Source organism: Taudactylus pleione, unplaced genomic scaffold (genome assembly GCF_031769625.1).
Source record: "Taudactylus pleione unplaced genomic scaffold, aTauple2 ptg000147l, whole genome shotgun sequence".
In the NCBI taxonomy this organism is placed as follows: domain Eukaryota; kingdom Metazoa; phylum Chordata; class Amphibia; order Anura; family Myobatrachidae; genus Taudactylus; species Taudactylus pleione.
In genome coordinates this window covers 5,154,984-5,179,664 of record NW_028284549.1, presented here as the reverse complement: position 1 = coordinate 5,179,664, position 24,681 = coordinate 5,154,984, and the positions used below count along the sequence as shown (strand labels likewise).

The 24,681-nt window shown below is 47.6% G+C and overlaps 1 protein-coding gene across 1 annotated transcript in view; it reads right to left on the bottom strand.

Moving 5' to 3' along the window:
- LOC148522333 (voltage-gated delayed rectifier potassium channel KCNH8-like) overlaps positions 1–24,681 on the bottom strand; it is a 467,010-nt gene that overhangs the window by 423,796 nt on the left and 18,533 nt on the right. The gene's annotated exons all lie outside the window — the stretch shown is intronic.

Here is a 24,681-nt window from a genome sequence, read left to right as displayed (position 1 = left end):
ATAAATAATTATATTTTAAGTACATTTGATTAGTGTCTGAGCTCATGCTGTATTCGTTCTTCATATCATGCATGTCAGCTCGCAATCAATGTCAGAGTGGGCGTGGCTGTTGCAGCCTGTATCCAATCGCATTAATCAGAAAATTCACAGCAGCAAAGAGTATTTCAGGAGAGAAGAGTGCCGATCTTGTAAGAGGGAATGTCTGGCCCTTTTGTGTGATTGTCTAAGTGAGGGCAGGGGTACATATAACAGGGGTAATTTCATAACAAGTCACAGCACAGTGTAGTGATATGAGAATTTCCTGCCATACTGATTGTAGAAATAGTTGATGTGTCAAGAAGTGAAAAGCGTGGAGAAGTGGACCAATGGAGAAGTTGCACATAGCAACCAATCAGCTTTGAGGTAGCATTTATCAAGTATATTCCATAAAATGATAGGCAGAGGCTGATTGGTTTCTATGGGCAGAGACGTCCCTATCATACTCCTGAGGTTTGATCTAAAAATAATTATAGCAATACAAAGAAGATATTATAACTTATAAACATCGTCTTTGTTTATTGTAATCATTTTTATAGTTAACACTCACCAGCTTTGTGGAGCTTCCTGGGACTGCAGGGAGATAAGAGGTGAGGTAGTAACAGCTCAGCCTCGCTACTGTATAGTCATGCAATCCTTGCAGAGCTGGGGGCGGGGCCATATAGCAGGCAGTAAGCCGCACAGAAAGAGAGCTAATAGAGGCATGCCTCTAGGTATGGGGGGGGGCTGTCTTGAGCAGTGATGGACACCTTGGATGTGTCATGTGACCAGGAGGTGCACTGCAGTGTTTAGAGACTGGAGCTCAGGGCCTGATTCAGAGCCTGACGCTATTTGCGCTCGCTCGTTCAGAAAAAGGGGCCGGCTATTTAAATTGAGCGCTCGCTCTTTGCGGTCTGTTGACGCCTCTATGTCTGAGCGAGCGAACGAAACATGCGCTCGCTATTTTGTAAAGACGCCCCCTAGCCGCTCGCATCCTACGTCATCTCCGCTGTTTATTTGATTATTCCAGTACATCGAAAAAGCATCTGAACTGCTCGCAGTGCTTGTGGTAGGATTTTCCTACTGCAATCATGCGAACAGTTCAGGCTAAGAAACAACCAAGTGACGTGGTCGATGACGCTGCTTTGTTAATTATGCACACCCTTAAAACGCCCGTTTTGACCATTTGGCACACCTGCGTTCGGATCTCCACTCCCCGTTTTCAAGCACCTTCCCCTGTTACCACCCACAAACGCCTTATCCTGTCATTCGAATTAGCAGGCACTCGCTATTTTGCGAGCGCTCGATTTCTGACCGCACTGACTGGTTGGCGCATGAGCATTACAAACCATACGCATGCGCATATGTGCGAACATCGCTCGGAGCGAACGAGCGGCCGCTTACGAGCGGCTCTGAATCAGGCCCTCAGTCAGCAGCAGCAAGAGAAGACACAGTGATGCAGGTAGAAGAATCAATGGGCGCTGAAGCTTAGTGTAGTGAGGGGAGAGTTACAGTGAGTAGGTGGTGAGACAGGCTCCCAGAACTCAGACCCATCTCCATGTGTGCCTCCCCAGCCATTGACCTCACCGCACGTCACTGATTAGGACAGGTAACTGGTCCAGCTCAGACCTCTGTTAGCAGCTTGAGTACGACTGTTGCCTCTCATGGTTGTCTGAGTGTTTGTTATAATAATTTATCTTAGCTGGGGTGCTTGTGCTGGGGGGCTCGCTGCTCAATTATGTTTGGTAAAAGTGGCACATAGATATGGTAATTTGGTATAAGGTATATTGGGCCTATTCTGAGCCACGTGCAGCTACATGTGCGGCCACATCATTAGCAAAATCGCATGCGCAGTAGCGAATATACGCATCTTTGCTCAGAATCAGGCCCTGGCACATAGCATTATATTGCATTAGCCTTTTATCTCCTAATCTGTGTCTCACCAGTTATGTAACTTGCAGTAGAATACATGTATGACACATAAAAGTCCAATGGATTAATAGTTTATAGCTGAAATAAACCCTAAGTAGGTCTACTGCTAATGATATAGCTGACTAACGTTTACTCTTTATGGTTTAGTTTTGTGTTATGTACAGTAGCAGTCTTTTTTTTTTCTCAGTGCAGTTTGAATCTGTTTTATGTAGCAAGAAATCCCCCCAAAATGTTCAGTTTTGAGGCTAACATGAGGTCTATAGCATTGGCTGGCCTCACAAGCGGCAATCGTGTTGGCTAATCGGGATGAATTAGACACAAGTGTCCATAACTACCATAGTTATGCCTCCTCCAATGCAAAAGAGTAAAAAAGAGTATATACTACACAAAGGGGATCATTCAGACCCGCTCGTGAGCGTCAGGACGCTCGCAAGCGGGTCGATGTTCCCCATTGCGCATGCGCATGACGGAGGGAGCTCCGTCGTGCGCATGCGCGAGACCCGGGGAGCGACGGGCTTTCCATCGCTCCGGGTCTCGCACCAAAGGGGGCGTGCTGTCGATGTTGATTGACAGCACGTCCCCTTTGGCGGGCGTGCCGGGGGCGTGCCTGCCAGACAGAGGCGTTCCCATGGGAACGCCTACCGTCTGAAGCCGGCCCCACTGACATCACTAGTGATGTCAGTGGGAGTGATTTTGGCTCTGATAGAGCCAAAATCACTCCAGGGCTTGTGGCAGGGAGACCCTACCGCAGGGTCTCCGTCGCAAGCCCGATGGTCGCGATGGTCTTGACCATCGCGACCATCTTTTTGGCCGCTCGCATATGCTGTGGGTGGTCACCCACAGCTATGCGAGCGGCCAGGAGGCCGCTCCATTTTCATGGAGGAGGGCCCTGATTCAGAGCGAGCGCTCTGGTCAGAGCGTTCAGCTCTGAATCAGGCCCAAAGTGTACGAGTCAGTGGTGCAAGGGGCCATGATAAGATAGTGGTGATCTCCTCACCATCAGCTTCACCACTATAAAGAAAACATCCCAAATACCAATGACAGGTAAAATGGATTCAAATCTCTCAGGCTTTATTGTTGGCTGACAATGAAGTTGGCTGGTGAACCCAATCATTGTGAGGGTCCTATGGGATTCGAGCATTTGGCCTGACTGTCAGGCAGCATGAGTGTCAAGCTTTGGACATGACCAAATGAGACACAAACCCAGGCCCAGTGCAGCAGTGTCTGGTACAAATTGCCTTTTGGCCATGGTGCCTCTTCAGTTTAGGCCCAGGAGCTCGCCTCATATTTTTGCAACAAGGTCGAACATGTCAGGAAATGAGCTGACTGTCATTAATATTAATAAGTCTAACTTTCGTCCATTAATAACCAAAAAAAAAGAGGTGAATAACAATGATATTTACAAATAAAACTATACAAATACATACAACAGTGTAGCCCCAATGACTTTGAGATTGTGATGGTAGTAGCATGGTAACAGTCATTATATAGCACACACATATTATAGCGCATACATTTTGCGCAACGCTCTGCAAAGAATATTTCAGTCATTCACACTAGTCCCTGTCAGGGCCGTCTCTGGGCACATCAATGCCCTGTGCCGGCCCCGCCCACTGAGCACATAATATCATGACATCACGCAAAGGGGGCATTACCAGCAACTCCGGTAAGTGCAGTGTTGACAGGGTGTCCTCAGTTCTGGGAACCCTGCTAGCCAGGAGCAATACCCGTTGGGCAGCTACGGTGCCACTCACAGACCGTTTGCACTCTGTGTGATGGCAATGATTGCCCGTAGCTAGTTATGGCACCGGTCCCTATCCCAGTGGAGTTTACACACTATGGGCCTGATTCAGACCCACTCGCGAGCGGCTGTCCGCTCGCAAGTGGGTCGATGTTCTGGACTGAGCATGCACACGACGGAGGGAGCTCCGTCGTGCGCATGCGCCAGACGCAACGAGCGAAGGAAAGTCCTTCGCTCGTTGTGTCCGATTAAAGGGGGCGTGCTGTCAATGTTGATTGACAGCACGCCCCCTTTGGTAGGCGTGCCGGGGGCGTGCCTCCCTGACGGGGCGTTCCCACGGGAACGCCTCCCGTCAAAAGCCGGCCCACTGACATCACTAGTGATGTCAGTGGGAGTGATTTTGGCTCTGATAGAACCAAAATCACTCCGGAGCTTGCGGTTGAAAACCTCAACCGCAGGCTCCGGCTCGCAATTTCGATGGTCGCGATGGTCTCGACCATCGCGGCCATCAAAATGCACGCTCGTATAGCCTGTGGGTGGTGACCCACAGCTATACGAGCATCCAGAAGGACGCTCCATTTTCATGGAGGCCGGCCCTCATTCAGAGCGTGCGCTCTGCTCAGAGCGTACGGCTCTGAATGAGGGCCTATATTTTCTACCACATTGATACACATACACACTAGAGTTCATTTTTTGTCAGACTCCAATTAACCAACCAGTGTGTTTTTGAAGTATTGGAGGAAACCGGTGTACCCGAAGGAAACACATGCAACACAGGGAAACATACAAACTCCACACAAATAGGGCCCTGTTCTGAAATTGAACTCATGACCTCATCACTGTTAGGGTAGTGGTTAGCAATACTGACTAAACAGTGCACTCTACGGATGTTGTTAGTCCATTCAAATATTTCCTTTTGTAGACAATTAACATGTTAATGCGTCAGTAAAAATATGATATTACTTGCTGAAGTACCCATCGTTTAACAAACTTGTCTGACCGACCATTTTCATCTGTTTTCTGGCATTTAGGAGCAAATTGCTGATCATCAGTTACTCCCATATGTTACCAGATTTTCATTCCAACCAATCAACTAGATGGTTGGTTGGATGAAAGTTGGTCTAGTGTGTGGCCAGCTTTAGTCAAACTTCTGCCCTGCGCACTCCGCTGTGAGGCCAGACTGGGTTCCCAACCACTCCATTAGGCATTTCAGACCAATTACCACCCCTCTGTGAAGTTTTCATTCAAATCCATCCAGTGGAAGGTCCAGAACACCCCCATCGCCACCCTCCTGCTTCTCTTACCCGAGCTTCTGCCGGGAAGAGAAAAAAAAAAGTAGGTAAGTACTGTAAGCTGTATGCCCCCTGGGCATCCCGGTCAGCTCTATGGTCCTGGTTTCCTATCGGCGCATGCGAAGGGTCTGCACTGCGCATGTGCCAATCAGTGTCTGCAACGATGGTCAAAGTGCCTCCTAAGCCTCAGCGTGATTACCATCATCCTGCGGCCGTATGGGAATGGGAAAGGGGGGGACGTACCAGCCCAGCTTTATAGGCATGCCGAGGTCAGTGTCTTCCGATGCAGCTTCACTGTTCTGAGCGTTACGCACATGGCCGATGCTCACGCAAGTCATCCGATGGCTGCAGCGGATCACAGGAGCCGGCAGGAGGCGTTTATTCACACAAGACGCCACCTGCGGCATTAGGATATGTACAAAATCGCAGCAGCTTTGCAATACCTCACAACTCTGAATCAGGCCCTACGTTACCTAAGATGGGAGGCGTGAGATGTGATAATGTCTCCAACCTAATTAGGTTACACCCCAAATTTTTTTTACCTATAGTCTGTGGGCTTTAGCAGATTCCAGTCCCCTCCCATGCAGCCGTTATCATGTATCACGCCATCTCGCTGTATTGGAATTTTTTTATCTATGACTGAGGTAGAAAAATTGATTTGTTGTGATGTCCCGAGGTGCATGTAAAAACCTCTGCGCAACAGAGTGTTTCTAAGTAACGTAAAATAAAACCAAATAGATTGAACAAGTACACTTGTGTCCGGTGTTTCAGATGTCCCCGGGGATATTAATCTAATGCATACACTCCTGTTATTAGTCTATGCGCCAGTCTCCCACTTCAGAAGACTAGTGTCTCATCTCCATTTAGATTATAGAGAGGAAAATCTAAACAGCTTCACGGCTCATTGGACAGAGGGTGCAGCCTTATCAGGCCGTACAATGAGATAGCAATAATTATAAACGGGGAAAGCATCATACATTCTGTCCTAAGGTTTCAATGTCGCACGCAGTCGGACGATATTTTCATCAGCGCAGGCGATTGAGTCGCACTGCAAATGCGTCCTGATTTTTTTGATCATTCAGGGGCCCGGATTCTGAGTTGGGAATATAGCAAGAAAGAGCGAGGAACTGTGCGCCGGTGGCGGGACTGCGTGATCGCATCATCGCGGCCAGGCCCTGGCTACACAACGGCGAGATTACAGGCACTTTGCAGCTGGGGGGCTGAGCCACGAGGACACGATCAGTGCGAATTACACCATCGGCTCCTCTGGACTGGCCAATATCCAGGGGGAGCGAACAGCAGGGGGGTTAGGGTGGGCAGTGCCGGCCAGGAGACTTGCCCACTTTTCTGGGGGGGCTGGAAACGCCACCCGATTGTCAGGAGACTCCCGACCGTCCTGGGAGGGTAGGCAAGTGTGAATTGCAGTGTAAAAATAAAGCTGTCCAGCATTTGTGGGCTACATGCAAAAGCAGCCGGTATTTACCCTGCATGCAAAAGTATGTATGCATTTGCAAGTGACATCGCAGCCACAGATCCGCACATGCGCAGTGCGGCTTTTGCGCACGCGCAGATGTAAAAACACTGGAGATGTGCGTACGCTCTGGGTTTACTTACATCTCTGAATTAGGCCCTACAGTATGTACAGAGAGGCACAGCCTCTCACATAGCATGCCCTACTCTGACAGATCATTTGCACCTGGCATAGGGTTGGTGCAACTTGCAATGGTGTAACCAGAAGATCCTCTTGATTTATCCATCAGCCTCCTAGAACTCTGCCGGGCAGCCACTTAGGGTTGGTATCGTGCTCCGAGTGTTTGGAGCATGGGACATGTAGAGTTGAGTGTCATCTGCAGTAGCAGTGGTAGACCAGGCCATGACACCGCATGGCAGTGGCGTTGTTGGCAGCAGACACTCTCTGTGACCTGCCAGTGAGAAACAATGTGAACCAGGACTGTGCCATTCAGTACACAGACATTATTAAGGTGCTCAAATAGGATTCCATGGTCCCCGGTATGAATGCTGCAGAGAGATCCAGATGATTAAGATGGAACAGTCACCTCTATCTCTAATGCCATCAGAAGAACACTAAACCAGGGCCGGCTCTAGGGGTGTTCGCCCTGAGCGGTCACACAGCGGCGCCACCCATAGAGGGCGCACCCCTCCCCAACAATCCGATTCCAGCGGGACATTACTGTCCCGCTGTTCCACCCATGGGCCGAAGTGGCCCGCGAGTGGTTAAATTGGGAGGTTGGGGACCCCCCCACTGCCGCAGCTGTGCGGCGGTGCTGGACCCCGGAGACTCTGAATGGATGCTGGATCCATTCAGTGACGGTAGAGGGCTGGGGGAAGCCCAGCTAGTGAGGTTCCCCCCAGCCTGACGTTATTTGGAGGCGGACACACCTCCTAATAACGTCAAGTAGGGGGCATGGCCTATGGTAGTTAGGTCACGCCCCAATTTTTGGTCGCGCGCGAGAGGGGTCCGGCACAGGGTGCTTCGACACCTGGAGCCGGCCCTGCACTAAGCAGCACCCGTACAATGGCCGTCTCAGTGCTTGTCTCCTGAAACCTGACTGGAATGGATCATAGATACCATGGGATCATCCCATTGGGATGACAGGCAGGTTTCTAGTTGGGTTGCAACCGCTTTCTCTATAGCTTTTTCTAGAAAAGCAAGGTTTGATGCTGGTCTGTATTTGGTCATGCAGCCGGGATCTAAATGAGGGTTGTTGTTTTTTAGAAGATTTGTAACAATTGTTTCCTTTAGTGGCTGAGGGCATAATGCCTGTCTGCATAGAGCCTTGTACTATTTTTGCAAATACTGGGCCAATTATGTCAGTACTGTACATTCCATCAGAGGCTTGGTGGAGACAGGGTCTAGATCACAGGTGGGTGGGGCACCGCCTTCTATCAAAGAGACGAATCGCTGTAATATGCCCCCTGCAGGTTCCCCTGAGACCAACTCCTCCAGGGTCTCTCGAATGGTATTTCCACAAAGTCAGCAACTACAACCTAGTGGCAAACTGATTATGGGGCTGATTCAGAAGTGGGCGCTGTTCCGATTTTCATGCAGATGGGTGATGCTTTGAGGACTGCGCATGTATCGTAGACGCAGTGTACATGTGCTTCGATACAGCCGTGACGTCTGTCGCAGTGCCCTGATAGCCGCAGTCTGATTGACAGGCTGTAAGTGTTTCGGGGAGGTGACGGGTAGTGTAGCAGAAACCAAGGGGGCGTGTCGGACACGTTTTCTGGGTGTGCTACGTCCAGGGGCCTCTTAAGAGAGGAAGGGGCCCGTGTGCACTCCCCGTGCAGGGTCCCCTCCTCTCTCCCCGGTGGCTGGCAGCCGACTGACACAGCTAGCCAGCCACGGGAGCTTTTGTAGACTCCGGGCACTAGAGTGTGCCCAGAGTCTACTGCGCATGCGCAGGACGCCGGAAAAATGGCCGCGGCGGCCATTTTCCAGCATTCTGTGCATACGTAGTAGATTCCGGGCACACTCTAGTGCCCGGAGTCTACTGCGAATGCGCAGAACACCGGCAAAATGGCCACGGTGGCCATTTTCCGGTGTTCTGAGCAGCGCAGACGCCCGATGTGGGACCACGGACAGGTAAGTCTAAAATAATATGGGTGCAGTGGATCCGGGGGCCCGTGTGCCCCGCACACACTGCACCCATTATAGATACGCCACTGGCTACGTCCCCGGATGCAGTTTCCCTGTCCCCGGCAGCGTAGTTTTGCTGGACATCCTAAGTAACCCGATGGTGCGGCTGATGTTTGCGCTGTGGATCCCATGCTGTGAATTTGGACGCACTCAGCGGATCTGAGAAGCCGGCAGTGGGCGTCTTTTAACAAAAGACACCACCTGCAGCATTGGCCCGCTGCAACCGAAGACATCAGCCCCTATATTAGCACTTGCATCCTCATATAGTATGCAAGGGACATGCTAATCGTTGCCAGAGAGGCTGGGTACATAATGTTGTATGATTTAATGCCGAGCATCAAGAGTTAAAGAGATTCCTGTTGCCGAGCACTGCATTATGGGACTGTGTAAGACTGCTGCCCTGCTGAGACACTGCTGGTGCCAGCCCAATCCATCCGTACATCTGCTATAGCAGCAGCACACGATTATTAAACAGGCTCCATAACTCACAGACTAAACAAATGTACAGTGTGTGTGAAGCACGAACGCAGATGACTGTGCATGCAGCAGGTAGAGGAGAGCACTACAAGTGTGTGCCTGGCAAGCAGATAGAAAGCACAATCATTCTGTCTCTGCCCGGCTGTGCTTTCCCAGGATTCAACCAGAAAAGCTCTGGTACCGGTTTATGTTTTTATAACAAGGATTGTCAAAAAAATAGAACTGTTATGTCGCTCCTGTTTTTGTGATAATAATGTGTTGGGCTTTGTTTTTTTTGCATTTGAAGCAATTTGAGACAATGGGATCTATTTACTAAGCAGTGTTAGGAGACAGAGTGAAAAGTGATAAGGTGCCAGCCAATCAGCTCCCAATTGTCATCTCACAGGCTGTGTATGAAAAATGACAGTTGGGAGCTGATTGGCTGGCACCTTATCACTTTTCACTCTGTCTCCTAACACTGCTTAGTAACTAGACCCCAATGTGCAATAAGTATACACATTTAAAACAGGTTGGGTATGAAATACCAGCGGCTGAGTAGCCGACAGCGGCATGCCGAAAGCTGAAAATCCCGATGGGTGTCGTAAGTATATTAACCAACCCCCTCCCCCACCCCCTAACCCACCCTTAGTGGTACCTAACCATAATCCCCCCTTCCCACACCCTAAACCTAACCGCCCCCCCCCCCTCCGCAGCCTAACCCTATCCTCTATCCCTCCCGAAGGGGAGCCTAACCCTAAGTCCCCCCAGGGGTGCTAAACCTAACCCCCCCCCGAGGCTATCACCTAACCTGTCCCCGCTTACATTCGCTGTCGGATTTCGGCGACGGGCTAAAGATAGGCGTTAGGATTTCGATGCCTATCTTTAATCCTCAATCGTGCTTTCCACGTTGGGATTCCGACAGCCGGCATCCTCGCCATCTGTAAATTGACCAACAATATGATTATGCTACAGATGTGTCTTCTCTTACTGTCGCTTCAGTTGTGACAAAAAGCCCCTCTCGGCGTGCCAGGCCCTAGTACACCCAGCCTCACCGAGCGTCTTTCTCGCTCAATATGTGTGAATAAGGTAAGAAAGGAAGCAATCCCATTACAGGCCACAGCAAAGGACTGAAGTAGTCAGGGTAACAAGGACTTGGGTTTTAGCCAGCTCAAGCTCACATTTGGAGGATGCCATCTTACCGAATGGGTCAGCTGGGCAGCTTGGTAATACTCATGCACGTCCAGAGCCCCTAACCACCTCACCGTTGGAACAGGTACATTGTGCCTTTTTTTGAGACCAAAACCAAATTTTAAATGTTCACTTGGAAGAGTGCCAAATGTGTTTTTTTTTTAGAAAGAGAGATGGGCAGTGATTGAACATGGTATAATACACATGCCAACACTGCCAGCTTCACTACTGCAAAAGATTTATAGTACTTTTCCCAGCATTTCATATCCATTAGTTTTTTAGGAGGAGAATGTGCTGTTAATATTGGAAACCAGACTCCAGAATGGCACATCGCTAAATGCTCCTCATATACCCAAGTAACCCACCAAGGCAATACATCAGTATCCTATAGCTAGTGTTCATTCTAGCACCCTGCACCTGTCACAACCCGTGCAGTTCCTCTTTCCTGCCAGGGGTGTCGCTCTCTGCTCTTTTTGTTTTAAGCCCACGCAAATAAGATGCACATTTTGAACGAGGAAAAATGGAGCTCCACGCAGCCTAGTCGCACGGCATCTGGCACTCCAAGAGGGATTATTTGGCGCGACTGGAGCACATCTGTACACTTGTTTTGCTTTCTATTCAATGATCTTTGTTGGTTAATAATGTGAGGAACAAATCTGTCAGTTATTGCCCATCTCATAAGTGGATTATTTTTTTTATATATAATGGATAAAGTGGCATCATGGAACGCCAATGGGCTTATCTTTCTGATAAAAAGAAGACACATATTGAATGGATTTACAATCCACATGGGAGATAAAGATCCTGATTCAGAGGCGCTCGCTATTTGCAAGCGCTAGCTCTGAATCAGGGCGGATTTAAAAAAAAAAAAATCCACCTCCAGGCTGCTCGCATAGCTGTGGGTGACCACCCACAGCTTGTGAGGGCGGCCTGGCGATGGTCGCGATTATCGCGACCATTGGGCTTGCGACGAGACCCTTGTGGTAGGGTCTCGTCCACTGCAACACCCAGTGAACTTCCTGCTCTAATAGAGCAGGAAGTTCACTACTGACATCACGTGTGATGTCAGTAGGGCCGCCCACAAACGGCAGGGAACGCCTCCGGGAATGCCTCCGTTTGTGCAGCCGCCCCCCCCCGACCCGCCTACAAAGCGGGGCGAGCTGTCAATCAACATCGACAGCCGCCCCGTCTTGTAGTGACGCTCCAGGGCTCGCACGCGGGCAGTGCGCACGCCGCACGTGTGCACTGCCTGACCATCGACCCGCTTGCGAGCGGGTCTGAATCAGGCCCAAAGTGTAGTAGTTGTCAAAAGCAACCAGTCCGCTTCTAAATGTAATTTCAAACATAGGCTGCGCTAGATAAATGATAGTCAAACTGGGTACACACTATACGATATATCATTCCAACATGGTACGATATACCGTACCCATTGAATAGTGCGTCCATGACGGTCGTTCATCGCATCGTCCAACAATTCCGTGCTGTCACATGCAGCATGTAATGACACATTGGGGTCTGTTTACTAAGCCTTGGATGGAGATAAAATGAACGGAGATTAAGGACCTGATTCAGACCCGCTCGCTAAGTTGCGCTCGCTCGCTGTGAGCGATTTTCGCCCATCTGCACTTGCGTATAATTCGCAGTGCGCGTGCGCAAGCCATTCTTTGAAATCTGATTTTGGTTGCATGTAAGCCACTATCAGGTCGCTGCTTTGAGTGACAGATAGCGCCGTTTGTGGGTGGTAACTGGGGAAGGTGCTTGTGAACGGGGAAGTGGTGTTGCGAATGCAGGCGTATCAGGCCGACAAAATGCAGTTTAAAGGGCGTGCATAATTAACAAAGTAGCATCATTGTACAAGTCATCTTGCATGTATTTCAGCCCGCACTGATCGCTGTGCTTGCGGCGGGAAAAGGCAACCTCAAGGGTTGCGAGCAGCTCCGATGGCTCACGATGGTCCCGATTAATCCTACATTTCCCGGAGATGAAGTGTGTTGCGAGTGGCAAGGGGGCGTCTTCAGACACTTGCGAGTGCACTTTGCCATAGCTCGCTAAAACTGTGACATGGCAGTTGGGAGCTGATTGGCTGGTAATTTATCTCCGTTCACTTTATCTCCATCCAAGGCTTAGTAGATAGACCCCATTGTCCCACCGTAGGCTGATCGTGTAGTATGTAGAGTGCGTGCAATATATTGTTATACTGCATCGCACCGTCGCTGGGTTAGATATGGTATTGTGTGGTTGCTATGGACAACTGCTCCACTTTATCTCTCTCCAAGGCTTGATATATCTCCCCCCATGTAATATAGCTTTTATATAATCTTTTAGTAAGGTTTTAGGTCCCTTCAGATGGCTGAAGTTAATATATCCAATACTGATACTTACTATCACACCGTCTTTTAAAGGAATCAGTATGTAATATCGCCGGCCGCATGGCAGTTCTAATCCCTACAGCGGAAGCCCGATGAAGATCCCGACCTCTAATTTAGGTAAGTACCCCTAACCTAACCCCCTACCCTAACCCTCCTTTAGGGGCGCCTAACCCTAACCTCCCCCCTAGTGCCTAACCCTAACCCCCCTCTAAGTGCCTAAACTTAACCCCTTCTTCTCTGCATCCTAAACCTAAGTCTCCCGGGGGAAAGTTCCTAACCCTAACCTTCCCCCGGGGGTGCATAACCCTAACACCCCCTTCCCCTAGCCTAAACCTAACCATCCCGGGGGGTGGCTAACCCTAAGTCCCCCAGGGAGCCCTAAAACCTAGCCCTCCAACCCCCTTTGGTAGTCCGCGCCCGACGCCCAGCTTATCTTCGTTCGGTGCGCCGGGCATCAGGCTCCTGGCGTAGGTCTAATGACAGATGTAGGGATTTCAATGCTTGTCATTAGTACCTTGCCGGGATTTGACAGTCGGGAAGCCAGCGGTCGGCATTTCGATCGTCGGCTTCCTGACTGCATCCCCTTATAAACAATGACATAGGGCTCTATTTATTAACATTATTTTTACTAAACTAAAGTGAAAAAGGGTGTTTTCACACCCTTTTCACATTATTTTAGTTTCACCTGTAGTTATTACAGGGCAATTGGAGTAGAATTAGTAAAATTCTACTCCAGCCCCTAGTATCACTTATTTTTAGTAAAGCAGATCGCATTTCCCATAATTGTAATGGGAAATGTGATCCGACCAGAGTTACTAAAAATAAATTGTAAAATAATACCGGGGGAAGCCCTGTGATAATAACGCCACCTGGAGGTGGCGTTATCCAGGGTCTCCCCCGGTTACCGGGCTCCCACTCTGCTCTAACGGGGAGAGCAGAGGCGGGAGTTGGTACCAGTAATCAGCTATGTGGTCTAAACAGACCGCAAGTTGACTGCTGTAAAAAAAAGAAAAAAAAATTGAAACTTTTTTTTTTACTTACCTGAATCCAGGGACCGGTGATCGGGCCTCCGGTGATGGCTCCTCTCTGGTCAGCTGGTCTCCCATAGTGCACTGCAGCCCGGTCATCAGGTGATCGGGTCCCTGTGCAGTATGGGAGATCACCTGATCGGGAAGCCGGAGAAGATCTCCGGAGGTCAGGAGGATGTAGGTGAGTGTAATGAAGGGAGGGGGGGGTCGCGGGGGTCCGCGATCGTGGGGGGCGGGGCTTAGCGTTGGTGGAGGGTAGCAGCGAAGGTGGGTCGGCGCATGCGCGGGCTCTTAGTCGCTGTATTTTTTCCGAAAATACCGCGACTAGAGTGCGGATGGGATCCGCAGGGACAGAGCTTTATCACAAGCTCTGTCCCTGCAAGGGATTTACAGTAAATCCCTGTGATATTGCCTGAATTCGCAATGCGAATTCACTCGATAATATCACACTACAATCCGCATTCAATATGCGGATTGTAGTAAATAGAGCCCCTAGAGTCAACATATTTTTTATTATCAGATTAGTCATGTATTTGCTGTATGTATTTTCATCCCTGCTGATCTTTAACCTCTATTTAAAGTGAATATATTGGAAAATGAAACATGATTTAATAAAATGGGAAAATCTCTCTGTCTCTCTCTCTCTCTTTCTCTCTTGCGCAAAGATAAAATAGACTTTAGCAAAACAATCTCCTTGCCCAGATTAATTCATTTCCTTCTGATTTTGCCTTATTTGATAAAATAAAAATATTTAATCATTCTTGTTCCCATCTCTGCTGGAAGGAAAAGGAACAAATAACTAATCAGTATAGCGGAATTGCAGCCCTCAGAAGGACAGGGGCCGCGGGCGCTTAGGGCTAAAAAGTATCCTGATATTTAGATGGGGGTTATGGGATGTCAGTGATTAACAAATCAGCAAACTGAAAGGCCGATATGGTCTTTTAGAAGGTAGAGCCCGTGTCCTCTGACTATATTCAATAAAGTCAACTACAGTACAGTACATTAGGTTACTTGGGCTGCATATTGAGACATATTAATAGACTCCATAATATTAGGTTTGAATATACTGAATACTTTCCAACATTTGGTGATGCAGATTTTTTGCCCGACTTCAATCTACAGTTTAGCTGGCATGAAAAAGTGGGGAGAAGTTTATAAAGTTTTAGACCCGATAGTTCTAAATTCCTTTGGCAGCAATAATAAATGAAACCAATGTGATCACTTTCATTTTCTTTCAGTCTGCAGACCTACTGCATATGCCAGTCCTGCTGACCAAACTCGGGGGGCCATTGCTAAGGAAGACTCCTACAGGCATATAGGCTACAATGACTTACGTCATCTGAAGATGGCAAGTTCCAAGACCCAGCAGGCTTCACATTCCAGAGCTTGGTAAATGCGACATTGATACATCCCCCATAGAAACCTAAGGAGTCTGATTCTGTGATCGATAAAGGGGGGGTCGCAGTAGATACTATATCTCTGATATCTGCTGCAGTCCCCCCCCATACATACATACTGGGGATACTTAGTATTTGGTACCCCCCAATAACAGGTTTTCGGGGGGGGGGGGGAGTGTCCCACAAATATATTTTAATTGGTCCCAAAAGTGTTGTGTCAAAAAAAACTGTGTCTTATACTTGAACTAGAGATGTGCGCTGACCCCCGTGTTTTGGTTTGGTTTTGGATCTGGATTCATGTTTTGGTTTTGGTTTTGTATTTGGATAAAAAGTGATAAAAATCAATGAAAAAAATCAATAAAAAATTTATAAAAATCAATAAAAACAATCTAAAATGTTTTGAATTCAAAAACCAAGTTTGGTTTTTAAATCCAGGTTCTGAACCGTCAACAGATCCGAACCGGGTCAAAAAAGTGAATCCGAACCTTTACCTGGTTCTACTCAGAGCCCCTAAATTCGGGTGTGTTCGAATTTTAGAAATCCCGACTTGCACATCTCTAATTTGAACAGGTAAATGCCAAATTTGATCTTTATTCAGATAATGTTCCATTCTATCCCCTGAGGAATTGTTCTTATACCATTAAGCACTGCCAGCCCAGACATCCATGTTGGATATAGCGCGGATGAAATAATAGACCATTCAATTAATAAAAAACACAGGATCTCGGGATCCCTAATCAGTAATGTTTTTATCCAAGCAACAGCTTCCCAGCGACACAACATTCTCGACTTGCTTTGAGATTTGATACAATATACCCCATAACAAATCAATGCAGAAATATGTCAATTAATCATATCAGAATTCTAGATAATAAGAATGAAAACTGGAGGGAACAACATTTTAATGCAAATTATCTTTATTGGTTTCAAACATAAGAAGAAAAAAAAACAAGAGAGACAAAAAGAATGACATTGGTATGCAACATAATTAATAGTCACAGCGTAGACAACAATGAACAGGAAAAAAAGTGTAAGCCTCAACCAAAAATGAATAAGCAAAAGTAAGCTAATGAGCCTCCAGTCATACCTAGCCGGGTCAAGATACTTCCAGAAACCAGAGTCTATAAGATCAAAATATAAAAAAAAACACACAAAGTTGGGAGAGTGGGTAAGGTGGGGCAGAACAAGGAGGACCCAGAAGGAGGGTGGATGAGAGGGGAATAGGACTGTTAATCATAGTGAGTGGTAGAGTGTAGGTGATGTGGTCACGGAAACCAAGAGTTAAGGTGAGCGTGACAATCTGGATCCTGGGGCTAGGAGCTATGCGCTAAAGAACCAAACCTTCAAAAGGAATGCTAGAGACATAAAATACAATTTTAGTCCATGGAGGTAACAATGAGGTTGGGCTTAAAAGAGGCAGAGTCTTTAAAAACAATCCAGCCAAACAAGTGCCTTGGAAAGTCTAGTAATCCTCTTCCACAGATAGGATTAAATAATCCATCTCCATATACTGTAAAAGTCAATTTTGGAGAATCAGTCTGAAAAAGCTGGAGGAGATGAGGAATGCCAGTGAACTGGAATCACTGCTTTGGCTGCATTGTTTAGATGTTTGGAAAGGAACTCTTTACATCTCGAAAAAATAGGAAGTGACGACAGATGAAAGAGCAAGAAGGTAGGGTAAGATGGAACAGTCTCACCAAGGATCTCAGCAGAGAGTCTAGTCACACTGTCCCAGGAGGGCTTGAGTGTGGGGCAGTCTCACCAAATGTGGAGCAGCGAGCCAATGACCGTAAAGCATCTACAGACGGTAGATACACATATGATATTAATTTCTCTTACATTGCACACCTACCTTGGTGGACTATTTGGGAGCGGAATTCAAGCTCCTAGTAGCTGGCTTCTGGAACAAAGGCCCTCCAGGTCATTGTTGGCCATGGCCTATGTGGCTGTGTCCTTTGCTCTAGCAACTTTTGTTCTATAGGAATCAATAGGGCCGGTGATGTAATAGAGAATGCATAGGCTATGATATTTAATGCCCTACCAGCTGTCCATACAACCCAGCCCTTGGAGGACCTAGTCCATGTGGCCTCCTGAAACAGAAGGGTCTTTGGCATATGCCCTCTGTGCTCCCTTCTCTGCCGATTAAGGGCACCATACATAACTTTTGACTAACCCTTTTAGCTCTTGTAGCATTAATTCTGCTTTTCAATTCCTCTTTTTATCGCTTTGTTTTTTACACATAGACTGGTGCCACTCTGATGATTTCTTAATGTTTGGTGTGTGACTTGCGATGGAAACTTTCTTGTAGAATCTTAAATCCAACCCAGCAATGATCAGTCAGCAGCACAAATACACGCATCACACACAGCGCAACTTGTATACACTGAAAATCATACTTACCTACTCTTCCAGAAGGTACGGGAGATTCCCAATTTTAGGGGTAATCCACCGGACCCCTGGAAGAGTGGGTAGATATCCCACATCCCACTCACTTCTTAGTGAAGTGGGCAAATAAGAAGATAATATCGGGAATAGTGGGTCAGTTTGGAGAGGGCTAAAATAATGCGAAGAGTCTGGACCCACCCCCAAAGTGGTCAGCTGCATCTTCTCTCCGGGCTTCTCTAGGAGAGGAGTAAGGAAAAGTCGGTAGGTATGCTAAAAATAGTCCCATTTTATACCCCCTTCATTTACAGTCACCTCAGGAGGACCTTACCCACCTCTTTATGGACCTGAGCAAAGCACAACCAGAGCACGCAACTTTGTACCCTGGCAAAACCATGCTGCACTGCTAGTGGGGCAGATGTAGAGCGTGCAGAGTGTTAGATTTGGGAGGGTATGTCCTAGATAAAAATTAAATTGCAGTGAAATATTAAAGCTGTCCAGCAATTATGGGCTACATGCAAAAGTAGCCAGTATTTACCCTGCATGTAAAACATACTTGCCTATCCTCCCGGAATAGCCGGGAGGCTCCCAAAAGCCCTTTGTTTTTGCAATATGTACTGAGAAATAAACTAATTATGTCTAAATTATTTGTGGAAAACTAAGCCCTATAAGTCATCGTGAGCAGCACAATGCACATTAGGGTAATAATATATATATATAGTAAAGTGAAAAGGGTGGGGTTATCCCAGTACATCTACACGATTAGTGTTTGAAGTCCCAAAACCCATCTTGACGTGCTCTGGACAAATTAACATTGTATGAATAGATTTAGCCAAATATCAATTAGATTGGTCAACAATCAAAAATAATAAAACTGTTTTGACCACTACAATTTAATTAGCTTTGTCCTGTGAATCCTTAATACCTTTTCAGGATTCAGGACAGTGGGTGGGATGTACTAAAGGAAAAATGCGTAAAAAGCCAGTTTTCGGGGTTTTTACAGCATTTTCGTATGTACTAAGCCCCGGCCACCCTATTATCATGCAGAAAAACTGGCGTTACCCTATAGAAGCCTATGGGCTTCTTACCGCACCCTGCACCCAACGCTTCGCCACCGCCTCGCCACCTCGCCGCCCCACAGACACCCATCACTAGCCCACTCACCTGACTCTCCATGGTCGCCTCACTCCTCCTGGGTCCTCCGTCTCCTAATCTTCTTCTGGGTGCAGGGAGGAGGAGGAGCCCGGGGCATCCTGCACAGGTCACAGCAAGAAGTTCCCGGGGCTCGGAGGCGGCGGGGTCCCACGGAGACCCCGTCACCCGGCGTCTGCTGCTTCGCAAAGGGCAGCTCTTATCGCAAGAGCTGTCCTTTGCAATACTAATCGCTTATGTTAGTACATATGTGATTAGTAAGGTTGCTGTGACTGGCGGTATGTACACCGCAACCTTAGTACATCCCGCCCACTGTGTGCCTGATTCAGAGGTACATGCAATGCTGATGTTTGCGGATCTACGATATATTTTTGTTATACTGAGCATGAATAGTAGTCGCACTGCGCATGTCTCAAGTTAGATTTCCGACAGTGACTGCAGTGAGAACGCAGTGTGACTGACATTAAAGGAGCATTTGTGGGAGGTTGTGGAGGGTGACGAGGCAAACGCAGACGAGTCCAGGGCCAGATTAACAATGGGGCGGATGGAGCTACAGCTCCAGGCCTCCAAATAAAAATAGGCCCATCATCATGACAGCATGATGTTGACTGACCATCTGCTCTAAACATGGTCAGCCATAAATCATAAGTAGTAAAATTGTATTTCTCGTTACCTCACAAAATAGAATTTTTTTTCTTTTACATATTTACGGAGACATTGGTGTTGAGAATATAGCGAGTGTATATGCCCATGTGGCTCTGGCCGCACCACACAGCACTGGTCACACCTCATCTGCTTTTCAAAATAGGCCCTTAATCATTTTCAGCTCCAGGCCCATGTGGCCCTCAATCCAGCCCTGGACGAGCCGAGACCAGTTTGGGGGCATGTCTGCGAATGCAAATTTGTATGCAGTGGTAAAGGCTCCGGCAGCTGACTTGCAACAGACAATCTGAGTCACCGTAGGGCTGTTCAGAAGATCGATGGTGTGACCAATAGGCCTCATTCAGAGCTGTAAGCTATTCCGATGTTCATGCAGGTGATCGATTATCGTGGTCTGCACATGGGTCCCAGCCGCGATGTGCAAGCACGGCGACTGAATTGCGATTACGTGGATTCAATTACAAGTGATTGACAGGAAGCAAACGTTTTGTGGGAGGTAACGGGGAGTGACGGCTAAACCGGAGGCGTGTTCCGGACGTTTTTGGTCCAGTGCCTGAGATCCTGTACACAGATAACATGGCTCCTGTGTCTCTGGTATGCCGACAATGCTGCACGACCATCGACGCAGTCAAGGAGTTGCTATCTGCATGATCTGGGCATCTCAGTACAAGTTCTTGCGGCTGAGACATTTGCATATTTACACACAAGCGCTGCATACAGAATCGCAGCCCTAATGGGATTTGCGTGCACCTGTGAATCAGGTCCTGTATGGGGAAGAAGCTGTGGAGGCTTTATTGCATGTTTGCAGGTTATGTCATATTTCTGTAAAGATCCATAATCCAGTTGAAGTCTCAGCTGTTTGCGTCAAGAATCAATAAACTCACCTGTGATTACCGCTTTACCCACTGCCCAGATAGTGCTAACAAGTCCTCAGAAATATCGCCAACAATATATTCATCTAGCTTGTTTTCCACTTAGGAAATCACCCGTAGGTTTAAAAGCAGTTAATCATTTAATCTCCAATTATTCATATGTGGCAATAGGTCAGTCAGCGCCAGTACAACTTCTGCATTATGAAACTGAACATTGGAATATATTGTGTAGAAAGGATTTCTGCTTACCTCCCAAGTCCCAACCAGTGGTGGCTCCAGAGGTGGGTCTGCAGCACAGTCTCAAATAGGGGAGTCACACACCAACTGCCACCCCAAATGCTACCAAATATAGATGGCTGGGACTCACTGGTAGTTGGTGTGACTCCCCTATTTGAATTTTGGACTGCGCTGCAAACCCACCTCTGGAGCCGCCACTGGTCCCAACCATCCCAATTATGACAGGGCAGCCCCAATTTAAGGGCTGTGTAAAAAGAGACGAAAAATTGGTCTCTTTCCCTACCTCTAGTGCGTGTGGCAGGAAATGGGTAATTAGAGGGAACAGGAGAGGTATAAAAGGGCAGCTTAGTGCTTATCACGCCCACTGTTTTTGTTGGACACGCCCTCTCCATGACATGGCCCCTCCCCCTGTCCCGGTCCTCTACAATTTTGGAAGATATGTTTTTGGGAAAAACAACAGCATTGCAGCCCTTTGAATCAATAGCGCAAAGCCCCTCCTCACTCCGCACACCACCCGCTAGGTTTTTAGAAAGTGACTCAGGCCTGCTCTATTCAGAACTTTCATCAACAGAAATATCCATTTCACACAGCTGCCATGTTTTCTAGAAGTTCATTTTTCTTCTAGAGAGTAAAATGTTTCCCAGGGAGCATTGCTGTAAAGTCTGTCTATCACTATTCATTGTTGTAGTGCGCCTGCTTCTAAATCTCTACAAACTGGATTCCGGACTATAGATAGACAGTAAAAAGGTCGACAATGTCTAGATAGACACCAGATGTTAGACAGTCAATAGGTCAACTGGGACAAAAGGTTGACACACTTAAGGTCGACATGTAACAGGGTCGACCACACAAATGGTCAATAGGTCGACACAAAAAGAAATGATCGACATAAAAATGGTCGCCACATGATTTTTTCACATTTTTTTAGGGTTAGGTTAAGGGTTAGGTATAGGCACTTATCGGAGGGTTAGGGTTAGGTACTTACCCCAACGGTTAGGTACTTACCCCGACCTTTAGGGTTAGGCACCAGGAGGGAGGGTTTGGCATTAGAAGGGACGGTTAGGGTCAGGCACCTACCCCGACGGTTAACCGCCAAGGGAAGGGCTAGAGTGAAGATTAGTGCTAGAAAAATAAATAAATGTGTCGACCATTTTTGTGTCAACTATTTTACCCTGTTGACCTTTTGTACACGTTGACCGTACCTGTCGGCCTTTAGTGTGTCGACCTTTTGTCCCTGTCGACCTTTTGATTGTGTAACATCTGGTGTCTATCTAGACCAGGGGTTCCCAACCACGGTCCTCAAGGCACACTAAGAGTCCAGGTTTTAGGGATAGCCATACTTGAGCACAAGTGACTTAACCATCTGTGTACAATCATGGATATCACTAAAACCAGGACTGTTAGTGTGCCTTGAGGACCGAGGTTGGGAATAACTGATCTAGACACTGTCATTCTTTTCACTGTCTGTTAATCCACACCCCTATAAACTGACCAAAACTTGTGCTCTGATGAGATCATAGCTGGCAGAAATGGACCCGCCTACAGATAAACCATCCACCGTCAGTGCCATGATCAAAAATCGTAGTGAACAGCAGGGTAACTCCCAGAAGTAAGGAAGCGTTTCTCTGGGCACAGAGTGTTGGGACTGAGCACAGAAAGCTGGGAAAGGCTCCTCCAGAATATCCGGGCCAGTTTGTGTAGTCTAGGCCGGGCGCTGTGTAGTGACTGCACATTTACATTGTGCAACTGAGATTCCTGCCCCTACCGCACTGCAACTTCATGAGGAAGGGGGGCACAGTGCGCTCTACCTCTGGGGGGGGGGGGTGGCACCTTGGAGATCTTGTCTCTGGGCACCAGTGGTAAAGTTCTGTTGCTGCCAGGAGTGCAGCATTGATTCGAACTGTCATTTGAATGCCCTTTTTCTAGGGGACTCTTCTACTTTTAAAAAGTCTTACAGTAGGACCTTCTAAGAGGAGAAGGGGCATCTGGAAAATCCATTTTAGGTTACATAAAACTCTTATGAGAATATTTTTTTCCCAGGGCGCAAGTCTAAGGGGTCCATCCATCACCCCTAAATGGCCCGTTACTCACGCGGAAACGGTAGTTTCCGCATAGTTGAAGTAATGGGCCATTCATCATCAGGGCTCCGATAGGACCCCCTGATATTCAGCAAACTCTTATAACTTAAAAGTTTTCTGAGTTTGCCTGCGGGAACAAACGCCATCTTCAGATGGCGCTTGTTGTCATAGCCCAGCTCCTTCCTATGACGGAAGGAAGGAGTTCAGGGGATGCGAAGAGGGATCCGAGCTGATCCCTCTGCTACCTCCTCACTATCTCCCCAGCCGCTTTGGCATACGTGACCAGAATTGATTTATGATGTCAGCACTATATTGGTTGGAATCTCCTATAGCTATCAATCGTCCCTAAGTATGTGCAGTTACAGCAGAAATTGTTTGTAACCAATAACACAGATAAGACAAAAATTAATTAAGATGTCAAGTTAAATATAATATGAGAAATCTGCTGTTCGGGTTCCTATGCACCATTACGGTAAACGTTATTACTCAATAAGACAGCTAGGTTATTCTGTACATATAATGCGAGAACTGCTTGTGATATTAGGCAAATGTAGCTCCGTGATTAAAACAAGTTTCTTACAGACATATAGAAGTTTATACAGATTTGGACAGAATCGCATCCAAAGAGCTGACAATGACATATGCGTACTACAGAGACCGCAATTACTTTTCTATTTTGAGTTGGGCAATATTTTAATTGAAATTCAAAATGCGTCCACATGAAGATACGTTTAAAGCGAATCAAGTGCTTATTGACACATTTTATCAAGGAACATTACTGTATTAATGATCTTCATGGCGCTTACATCCCACGTGGCATTTGGCACAACTAACCAATCAGAGTGGCTTTCTCATCCCCTAACCAACTCCGGCTTATCATTCGCATCCGGGATCCTCAGATGGACTTTGTACATGTGTTTTAGTCTTATTCCTTATGGATCAAAACCCTGAAGAAAGAAGAGGATCCCATGGATTTAAAGATGTTAAAAACACCTATTGTACGAAAAGTCGCTCGGCGCTACCGAGTAGCACGTCGCTCACGTGTTATGGTTACCGCAACTTATAGTGCATGGAGGTAAGATGTATATTGACACATCCATATAATAATGGAGGAGGAAGACTACTGTGTCTGCCGTTCTATCCGACTTAGGAGCGTATTCAGGGGGTCATTCAGACCCGCTCGCGAGCGCAGGACGCTCGCTAGCGGGTCGATGTTGCCACACTGCGCATGCGCACGACGGAGGGAGCTCCGTCGTGCGCATGCGCGAGACCCGGATAGCGACGGGCTCTCCGTCGCTCCGGGTCTCGCACCACAGGGGGCGTGCTGTCGATGTTGATTGACAGCACGCCCCCTTTGGTGGGCGTGCCGGGGCGTGGCTGCCAGACGGAGGCGTTCCCATGGGAACGCCTACCGTCTGAAGCCCGGCCCCACTGACATCACTAGTGATGTCAGTGGGAGTGATTTTTCTGATAGAGCCAAAATCACTCCTGGGCTTGCGGCAGCGAGACCCTACCGCAGGGTCTCCGTCGCAAGCCCGATGGTCGCAATGGTCTTGACCAACGCGACCATCATCATGGACGCTCGCATAAGCTGTGGGTGGTAACCCACAGCTATGTGAGCGTCCAGGAGGACGCTCCATTTTCATGGAGGAGGGCCTTGATTCAGAGCGAGCGCTCTGGTCAGAGTGTTCGGCTCTGAATCAGGCCCTCAATTAGAAGCGAAATGCCGAGATCCGCAAAAAAGTATAGCCGATTGCGACTCTTCGCCTGTCGGAAACTTATCTCCGTATTCAATTCTATCTGCTTTTTCCGTACGCGGAAAGTCAATGCAATGTAATAGGTGAAAAAGATTCGCCTCTGAATAACAGGGGAAAAGAAGAACATTTTTGTTTTGGGGTGCAAAGGTGGGGAAACCACTCAGAACCCTTGAAACAGCTCCCAATGGACGCTAATTAGTGGCAATTGTGCGAACTTAAGAACCCCGATGTGGGCCCAGGTCAGCTGCTGGTCCCCCTTTGGAGTGCTGCTACGGGCGACAAGTAGTATTTTTTTGGGAAGGGGGATTTTGACCCCCGTTTCTGAGCCCATCTCAACTCTCGAGCACCCAGATCTGTAACCTAAAGAATATAAATCGTGTTAGCTGCGCTTTGCAAAACCGTATATGAAACCACCACAAGCCACAAGGTCTGTGTTTTTTTAAATGTAGTCTTGGTCGGCAAGA